The 10,609-nt window shown below is 39.9% G+C and overlaps 1 long non-coding RNA gene across 1 annotated transcript; it reads left to right on the top strand.

The window, feature by feature from the left end:
- The first annotated feature begins 6,938 nt into the window (after positions 1-6,938).
- Positions 6,939-9,258, top strand: LOC140174217 (uncharacterized). Its single transcript, XR_011863461.1, has 4 exons — positions 6,939-7,378; positions 7,489-7,606; positions 7,725-7,937; positions 9,035-9,258. It is a non-coding gene; the product is annotated as an uncharacterized lncRNA (long non-coding RNA).
- Positions 9,259-10,609: the final 1,351 nt, after the last annotated feature.

Below are 10,609 nucleotides of genomic sequence, written 5' to 3'. Positions count from 1 at the left end.
TGATCATTTGTTAGGTAAATCACACTACTGTTTTCTAGATGGATACACTGGATATTTTCAGATTCATATAGCTCCTGAAGATCAAGAGAGGACTACTTTTACATGCCCCTTTGGAACGTATGCATATAAGAGAATGCCTTTTGGTTTATATAATGCACCGGCTACGTTTCAAAGATGTATGCTAAGTATTTTCTCAGACTTTCTTGAAAACTGTATGGAAGTTTTTATGGACGACTTTAGTGTTTATGGTGATTCATTTGATTTTTTCTTGGATGGTTTAGCTAGAGTATTAGAAAGATGTGTTAGTTCAAACCTTGTATTAAATTTTGAAAAATGTCATTTTATGGTAAAACAAGGTATTGTCCTATGACATGTTGTTTCTAATGCTGGTATTTCAGTTGATCCAGCAAAGATAGACGTTATTCCTAGTTTACCTTACCCCTCCTCTGTGAGGGAGGTTCGTTCGTTTCTTGGTCACGCAGATTTCTACGGTAATTTATCAAGGATTTCAGTAAGGTAGCACTGCCTTTATCCAGATTGCTGCAGAAAGATGTTGAGTTCGAGCTAAGTGCAAACTGTAAGGAAGCGTTTGATAAGCTAAAGACCGCTTTGACCCAAGCCCCCATTGTGAAAGGGTCTGACTGGAGTCAACCATTCGAGATAATGTGTGACGCCTCCAACCATGCAGTAGGAGCGGTGCTGGCTCAGCACGAAGGTAATGACCCTTTCGTTATTGCTTATGCATCTAAGACCTTAGACACTGCTCAATCTAATTATACTACTACTGAAAAAGAGCTTCTGGCTATTGTTTTTGCTCTGGATAAATTCCGAGCCTATTTACTTAGTGCTAAGGTAGTAGTATACTCAGACCATGCAGCTTTAAAATATTTACTGTCTAAGAAGGAGTCTAAGCCAAGGCTAATACGTTGGATATTGCTGCTGTAAGAATTTGATTTAGAAATTAAAGACATAAGTGGTACTCAGAATTTAGTAGCTGACCACTTGAGTTGCCTAGAGCACATTAAAAATGACACCACTCCTATCAATGATGCTTTTTCATTTGATAACTTGCATGCAATATCTGAAGTAGTTCCTTGGTACGCACCTATAGCTAATTATTTGGTTAGTCGTACCTTCCATCCTAATTTTACTAAACATCAGAGGGACATGCTTAAAAGCGAGTCCAAATATTATATATGGGATGTCCCATAATTATGGAGGTGTGGTGCTGACCAAATAATTAGGAGATGTGTGCCCCAGTCAGAATTTCAGTCCATTTTAGAGGCTTACCACTCTTCAGAGAGTGGTGGACATTTTGGTCCTCAAAGAACAGCTAGAAAAATTTTAGACTGTGGATTCTGGTGGCTCACACTATTTAGGGATGCATCTATTTTCCGTAAAACTTGCTCTCCATGTCAAAGGTTTGGTAATATATCCAAGAGGGATGAAATGCCCCAACAATCCATGTTATTTGGTGGACGAAATTATGATCCTTAATTAATGGCTCTTTGGCATGTGCCAAGGAGAACTAATTTAACTAACTGATTACTTGCACAATTCCGTTCAACTGACCAGCAAGTGTACTGGGTCGTCCAAGTAATACCTTACGTGAGTAAGGGTCGAATCCACAGAGATTATTGGTTTGAAGCAATCAATATTTATTTTATTAATCTTAGTTAGGATGTCAATAGGATTATTTGGATTAAAGTGAAATTACTGGAATTGATAAAAGAGGGAACAATGTTACTTTGATTTGCAGCACTGGAGAATATGTTGGAGTTTTGGAGATGCTTTGTCCTCTGACTTCAACTCTTCCTTGAAATCCTCTTCTCACACGCAGGTTCCTTCCATGGCAAGCTCTATGTAGGGTGTCACCGTTGTCAGTGGCTACTTCCCATCCTCGCAGTGAAAACTATGCTCACGCACTCTGTCACAGTACGGCTAATCACCGGTTGGTTCCCGCTCCTACTGGAATAGAATCACTCTTTTGCGTCTGTCACTAACGCCCAGCAGGTTAAAGTTTGAAGCACGTCACAGTCATTCAATCCCGGAATCCTACTCGGAATACCACAGACAAGGTTTAGACTTTCCGGATTCTCATGAATGCTGCCATCAATCTGGCTTATACCACGAAGATTCTGTTGGGGAATCTAAGAGATATTTATTCAATCTGATGTAGAACGGAGGTGGTTGTCAGGCACACGTTCATGGGTTGAGGAAGGTGATGAGTGTCACGGATCATCACCTTCTCCACAATGAAGCGCGAATAAACATCTTGGATAAGAACAAGCGTGTTTGAATGGAAAACAAAGGAATTGTATTAAATCATCGAAACGCTGCAGAGCTCCTCACCCCCAACAATGGAGTTTAGAGACTCATGCCGTCACAAAGTATGTAATTCAGATCTGAAAGTGTCATGCGGTACAAGAAATGTCTGTAAAAGTTGTTTAAATAGTAAACTAGTACCCTAGGTTTACAGAAAATGAATAAACAAAGATAATTGGTGCAGAAATCCACTTCTGGGGCCCACTTGGTGTGTGCTGGGGCTGAGACTAAAGCTTTCCACGTGTGGAGGCCCTTCTTGGCGTCAAACTTCAGGTTATGACGTGTTTTGGGCGTTCAACTCCGGATAATGACGTTTTTCTGGCGTTTAACTCCAGACAGCAGCATGAACTTGGCGTTTAACGCCAAGTTACGTCGTCTATCCTCGCTAAAAGTATGGACTATTATATATTGCTGGAAAGCCCTGGATGTCTACTTTCCAACGCCGTTGAGAGCGCGCCAATTGGACTCCTGTAGCTCCAGAAAATCCATTTCGAGTGCAGGGAGGTCAGGATCCAACAGCATCAGCAGTCCTTTTTCAGCCTAAGTCAGATTTTTGCTCAGCTCCCTCAATTTCAGCCAGAAAATACCTGAAATCACAGAAAAACACACAAACTCATAGTAAAGTCCAGAAATATAATTTTTGCCTAAAAACTAATAATATTCTACTAAAAACTAACTGAAACATGCTAAAATCTACATGAAATTACCCCCAAAAAGCGTATAAAATATCCGCTCATCATTATTCTGTGAAATTTTTGATGTTTGGGGTATTGACTTCTTGGATCCATTTCCAAACTCTAATGGTTTCTTATACATACTGTTAGCTGTGGATTATGTCTCTAAATGGGTGGAAGCTATTCCCACCCGTACTGATGATGCTAACACCGTTGTTTCCTTTGTTCGAAATAATATTATCTGTCACTTTGGATCACCACGAGCAATCGTGAGCGATCAAGGCACTCACTTTTGCAACAGGAGACTAATAGGTTTACTGAGGAGACATGGGATTGTTCACAAAGTAGCAACAACTTACCATCCACAGACTAATGGACAAGCAGAGGTCTGTAACAGAGAAATAAAGCGTATCCTGAAAGAAGTCGTCAAGCCTCATAGAAAGGACTGGAGTTCTCGACTTGTAGATGCACTTTGGGCTTACAGAACAGCATACAAGACATCGATCGGAATGAGTCCCTTCCACTTAGTCTACGGAAAGGCCTGTCACCTTCCAGTAGAGATAGAACATAAAGCCTTCTGAGCAGTACGAGAGTGTAACATGGGACTAGAGAAAGCGAGAACGGAGAGGAAGCTGCAACTACAAGAATTAGAGAGCGTTCGCCTGGAAGCATATGAAAACTCCAAATTATAGAAGGAAAGGGTGAAGGCTGTGCACGACAAGAATATCAAGCGCAGAGAGTACAGACCTAACGAGTTAGTTCTCCTTTACAACTTAAGGCTCAAACTTATGCCAGGCAAGTTGAGATCTAGGTGGGACGGCCCCTATAGGGTAGAAAAGGCTGAACCATATGGCGTCTTTCACATACGCCATCCATCAAGCCCCGAGATCTTCAAGGTTAATGGTCCCCGCCTGAAACTGTACCATGGTGAGAAGATTCACAACAAGAAGGAATTGGAAATCTTCCTCCTGGATGATCCACTATTAGCATACGACTGAACCTATAGAGCGTCCAACTTAAGGACATTAAAGCAAAGTGCTCGGTGGGAGACAACACACCATGGTATGATCATTCACTTCTCTCTTTTTAGCTTTATTTAGTGACTCTTCTCATTATATCTGCATATAGTTTGCATTTGCATCTACATAATCGTTAAAAAAAAAGAGAAGTAGGCAGAAAGTTACGTGGGAGCAGTGCAGAAAGTGTGCCAATCACACAAGCATCATCACGCGTACGCATTACCCATGCGTACGCGTCACTTGGGATTTTGACATGTCACGCGTATGCGTCGACAACGCGCACGCGTGACCCTGAAAAATCGACGTAAAGCGTGCATTGGCCGAAAGTTATGCTGGACTGATGCTGGCACTGTGCCCAAGGCACAAAATTGCATCACGCGAACGTGTCCCTTACGCGTGCGCGTATTTTCAAATTCTGCACATCCACGCGTGCGCATGCCTGACGCGCACGGGTCATATGCCATTTTGGCACATACCCAAAACGAATAGAGCATTGTGCGTGCGCAAGGATGCCCTCGCGCAAGTAGCACAAACACGGTCATGCGTACGCGTGACCGACGCCTACGCGTCGCCTCCCCATGTGCGTGACACACGCGTACGCGTCGTACGCGAAACACAACCAGATCCCTGCGTCGCCACTTTTCATATCTTATCTTTCCAAACCCTAATTTCTTTCTTCTTTCTTTTCTTTTCTTCTTTATTCTCCATTCTTTTTCTTCTTCTTTCTTTACTTTTTTTCTTCTTCTTTTCTCTTCCCGCATATTTTCTCAATCTCACATTGTCCATCATCTCTCTCTTCATCACCTTCTTCTCAAGGTTCTTTCTTTCTATTTTCCCTCTCTTTTTCTTCTTAATTGCTTATTTTTGCATTATTTTACTTAGTGTTTGAAATCTAATTGGGTGATTATTCTCTTCTATAATTGCTTGTGGATTATTCAGGAGTTATTTGACAATTAATATTGATTATTTTTGGGTTACTTGCATGTTCAGATTTAATTCTTTCCCTATCATATTAAATATGCATACCACATGTTTGTGAAAAAGTCCGTATGACATGGTGCATTCTTATATTCTATTCTTCTACTCTAATGCCTATTTTTCACAAAAACCTTATAATATTTTATTAATTTAATATAATTGTCAATACAAACGTGATTGTTAGTTTGTTACGAGTGATAATACATTTTTCGCAATTAATGCTTGATCTATGCTATATTTAATTGCCTTCATCTTTCTTGCTATATTTCCTAATAAATATCTTGCATTTAATTGCCTTCATCTTTCTTGTTATATTTCCATTGATGTCCTAATTACATAAAGTCGCGACCATGTGTTAACGATATCCTTCTTTACCTTGGCAAGATTATCACTTGTACGATCCTCTTCCTTGCCCTAACCCTTGGACTTACATGTACCTTTCTTTTTCTCTTTCAGGATGGCCACCAAGAAGGGAAAAGAAAAAAGCTACTATCAAACCACCGGCGAGGAGAGGAACAAAAAGAGCATTGGCGGTAGAATTGCCCTCAACATCAGTCAAGCCTTCAACAAAGCGGGTCAAGAGGATCATTAAGGTTGAGGAAACCGAGAAAGCCTTTCCAGCATGGGATGTTGTGCGGTTCACTAACCGCTACTGTGAGCAGATATTCCCTATTCTGGCTGCAAAGAACTACAACAATGACCACCTTCTTATCCTCCCTACCAACATTGTTGACTTGGAAGAGCCCCGCATTGACAGAAGACAATGGGGTTTCTTACGGAAATAGCCACGGCAGGTCAATTTCTCATGGGTAGTTGAATTCTACTCCAATTTTCACATGCCAACACTGCACTCTATCTATGTCTGTCAGAAGCAGGTCCCCATATCTGAAGGGGCTATTCAACAAGCTCTAGATTTTCCCCCTGCTTCAGAAGGATTTGAAAAATATCAAGAAGCCTCTTTCAAGCGCCAGAGATTCCAATTTGACCGGGAAGACGTTTTCAGAATTATAGCAACATGGCAGCAAATGGATCTACGGTTACAATAGATCCCGACCTAAGAGCATATTGGCTTCCGCACTTACATTGGAAGCTTGAGTGTGGGCCCAAATCATGTTCCACTATATCTTTCTGAGCACTCACTGTAACATCCCGCATTTTTGAAAAAATTTAAATGTAAACAAATTGTGATTTTACCTTATTGAGTTTAAACTTTATAATTTTAGAAATTATTTTATTAGAACTAATTAAATAGATTCGGAGAATAGTTTATTTTGAATTAATTAATATTCTTAAGTAATCTTATTATAATAAAATATTTTGTATAATTTTAGTAATTGAAAAATAAGAAAGAATTGTATAATTTAATTTAAATAAATTCTATTTTAAATGAATTATGTTATTAATTTAAACTCCTAGGAATTATTTTATTGGAAATGATTAGATTGATATTTATAAATACTTTAAGTATAAGTCAATTAATATTTATGTACAATTTTTATTATAATTAATTATTTTATAAATTGAAATTAAAGTTTCAGAGATAGAAAAATAATAGGGATTTGTATGATGTAATCTAGAAAATTGATATTTGAATTTAAATTGTACTTTACAAAATATAATTAACTTGTTCATTTTAAAAGGAAAATTAGAAATAATTGATTGAACTTAACAATATGTTGATAAATAATGTTCCAAAATATTTTTAAGAGAGTATATTTGATTTTAAAATTACTCTACCTTCCAATTTTATCAAAATATCTATTCATATCTATCCATATTCTTTTATAAAATTCTAATTTCTAACCCTAAATCCCAAAATCCCCAAATTCATTCAGAAACACTAATTTCCCCAATTCACAAACCCTAACCCTAATGTTTCCCTTTCCTCAGCCACTGAACGCAGCCTCTACCCCCTTTTCTTCCAAAACACCACACACACACAAAAGAAGAAAGAAACGCAGAGAGAGAGAGAGAGCACGAAGAGCAGAGAAAAGAGAAAGGGAAGAGCTCTTGCCCCGCCGCCGCCGTGACCGTCGCACTGCCACCGTTCAACTCGGCTTGCACTGCCGCGCGTTCTGTCATCGTCAGAGTCATCGTCGTCGTTTGTGGAGCTGCGAGGAGCTCGCCGTCGAGCTGCTTTGCAGCGCCGTCCCGTCCATAGAGCCGAGCCCGAGCCCGCTTCGTCACCGTCGTCGGGGTCTTCATCGTCGCTGGTGCGGTCGGAGCCGCCGTCGTTGGAGAGAGAGCAAGCGCGAATCTGAGAAAGGGAGAGAGAGAGAGATACGACGCAACAGAGGAGGAAAGGAGAAGTCTTCTATCATCAACGCCACGCCTCTTCACCACCGCCGCCGCCGGAATTTCTGGTTGCCGCCATGATTAATGGTGAGTTAGTTAAACCCTAGCCATGAGAACCACCATCTTTGAACCCTTGTCACTCTGTAAATAGCTTGTATCTGCCTCTGATGTTCTTGGCTATGTTATGTTTGTTGGAGCATGTCTTAATGGAGCCACTGGCGGGGTGATGCTGCTGCCGGAACCACCGCGGGGTGTTGCTAGGAATCGCCCCTGCCCTGCTTCTGCTATACTTAGGTTCAACATCCATTGGTCTGGGTTAGCCTTTTCCCCTTATTTCTGCTCCAATTGCACGCCTTGTTCTGCCAATTTCTTATTAAACTGCTTGTTCTTGTTTTAATTCAACTTTGGTCTGTGCTCTGTTTTAAATTACCAGAGCTGTTTCTGCCTTTCGATTCCATTGAATTCGAAATCTTCATTTCACTGCAACCATGGTCATTGTTGTGGAAGCTAATGCTACTGCTGTCCCGGTTGTGTTGAGATGTAGTGCTGCTGCTTTCTGGGCAGAAATGGTTGCGTGACTAGTAGAGGTCCAGCCAGCTGTCTCGCAGCAATTCTGCCAACGGTCTCTTGTAATTGCGATATCGAGGTAGGGGGTTTAAAACGATTTCAATTTAAGAATGCCTACAAGGTTTATTGAATAACTGCAAATAGATTTAATACCTGTGAGTAGTTGATTGACTATGTGAATATTGAATTGTGGCTGAAATTATGATTTGGAATTGTATGATTATCTGTTGCTTGAAGCAACCCAAGAGATGTTTGTTTGTTGCTTGAAGCAACCCATGAGATGTCTGTTTGTTGCTTGAGGCAACCCAAGAGATATTATATATATATTTGTTGCTTAATGCAACCCAAGAGATATTATATATATATTTGTTGCTTAATGCAACCCAAGAGATATTAATTATTTATTTGTTGCTTAATGCAACCCAAGAGATATTGTGTATTTATCTGTTGCCCTGAGGCAACCCAAGAGTAATTTTCCGTTCCCAAGAGTATATTTCCTGCGAGTAGAAAGCAGAGGCTGTCTCAATAGAGCTGCTAATAATTATATGCGCATTTATTTGAACGGAGAATCGTATCCGGGAAATCGTGAACTCGTGACCGGATAAATGTCGGGAATGCAGGTGCTAACCGACACATGAGCTCATGGCCTGCACTAGGACTAGACATTCATCATATGCATCTATGTGACATTGTTTGGGTGTGTATATTGTAATTGGTTTGCCTAAGTGAATAATTCTATTTAACTGCTAATTGCTATACTTGATGTAATTGCTCTTGATTGTGTTTGAACCTCATTACTTGTGGTTGTAACTGATTGACTGGATTGTGGTGAATTGGATGTTGATTGAATTGCTTAGGCCTGAGGCCGTGATTGGTTTGTGTTTGAGGTTTAGTAAAGTATGAAAGATTAAGCTGGTTCAGCATAGACTTAATGAACCTATGCTTGGAACAAATTAGTCATTCATACAGTCTAGGAAACTTTTAAGAGTTTTATAAAGAAAATATGGGTTTAGGATTTTGAATAATTAACTAATGCTTTTAAAGAAGGTTAATTTCTTTTAGATGTATCTGAATGAAATTAACTATTTGCGCTTTATTCTTTACTTTCATGGCATTCTCTACCTCTACTAAGAACATGTGGTTTGGTTCTCACCCCCAAATTTTCCACCCTTTCAGTGACACAGGTTTGAAGACGCAATTTGAAGCTGCGAGCGATTAGTAGGTTTTCTTTATGGTTTTAATTGCTTTCATAGAGTCCCCTCGCTCTTTTCCTTTGAAGTTTTATTTTATCAGAGGGGTAGGTATTGTATTTGGGTTTATATGACTTCCTATGTATAGGAATTACTATTAATAATACTTATATGATTGTATTATTATTTGCAATGCTTATCTTTGATACATGTCTTGAATGAATAAAAACAAAATTTTCCGGAATTTTCTTAAAACTAAAACGCGAACTCGATATAAAGGCTCAGTAATTAAGTAGTTAATATTAGAAAAGGTCACGTAACGTTCTTTCTAGTAGAAATACCCTGACTTAAGCAAGGTATTTTGCTGGAAGGGATGTTACACTCACAAATCCTCCTTCACTGCATATATGGCAGCTCTCATCTGGTGTATCCTTACAGACCAGCCTCTCAACTTACCAAGACACATCCGGCAAGCCATGAGACACGTGCAGATTACAGGAAATCTACCTTTTTTCGCTTTGGTTTCAGATCTCGTCTCAGCAGCCAGAGTCTCCTACAGAGCTGGGGACACCAAGGCCATGATTCCTCGAGAAGATCAATATGTCCCAAATGGGAAATACATCAGACCCTCAGCAGTCACCACCAACCGGACTGAAGACCTGGCCAGAGATATCCCTTCTCCTTCCACATCTCAAGCACCGTCAAGAGATCAGCTGCTCCTTTAGATACTTCAGAGGTTGGACCGGCAAGACCGGCAGATGGACCGCATGGAGTGCCGTAACAAGCGCTAATCCACATACCTCAAAAAGCTGATTATTGGAGACCACCCACCTGAAGAAGACCCAAACACTCAGGACTCTACTTCACCTACCTGCACCGGGAGCCATGACGACTCCGACTGTGGAGATGCTGCTACTAGCTCCCCTTTGTTCCTGACTGATGGCACCGAGGACAGTGCCAAGCTTTAATTGTGGGGAGGTCGGCCAGTACCTGACTTCCGGAGGTAATCTTTCTTTCTCAACACCAATAAGTTATTTTTCTCTTTTTCTTCTGTTAGATAGGATAGACTGCATAGTAATAAGTGTTTGCATATATGTTCTACTTGGTTGAAGAATCATAAGATTCTTTCCAAGGACCCTATTTTTGAAAATTTCACTAATTCAAACCAAAATCCTATGTTAAACTTGTTTGAAGACTGTAATTTGGAACATGGTTTAGAGCTAGAACACACAACCCAGTAAGATCTTGAGCCTAATTGTATGGTTACATTATTTAACCATTATTTTTATTCTTGTGTGTTTTCTCTCCTCTATAATTGCAATCTATGATTTTTCCATTATATATGCCCATTGTTTAATGTATGCATGCATGTGTATTATTAAGGCCATCATTTGTTATTAGCTCACTAACCTAAATGCCCTACCATTCTAATTACCCTTCTTTGCCACTTTGAGCCTATATATCCCCTTTGTCTTTTATATTACCACATCACTAGCCTTAAGTGGAAAAACAAGTAATTACCCCAATTGAATCTTTAGTTAGCTTAAGATAGAGATTGTGT

The sequence above is a fragment of the Arachis hypogaea genome, chromosome 7, assembly GCF_003086295.3.
Source record: "Arachis hypogaea cultivar Tifrunner chromosome 7, arahy.Tifrunner.gnm2.J5K5, whole genome shotgun sequence".
Lineage (NCBI taxonomy): Eukaryota > Viridiplantae > Streptophyta > Magnoliopsida > Fabales > Fabaceae > Arachis > Arachis hypogaea.
Note: the sequence above shows the minus strand (reverse complement) of the source record. Positions and strands in the feature narration are given on the sequence as shown.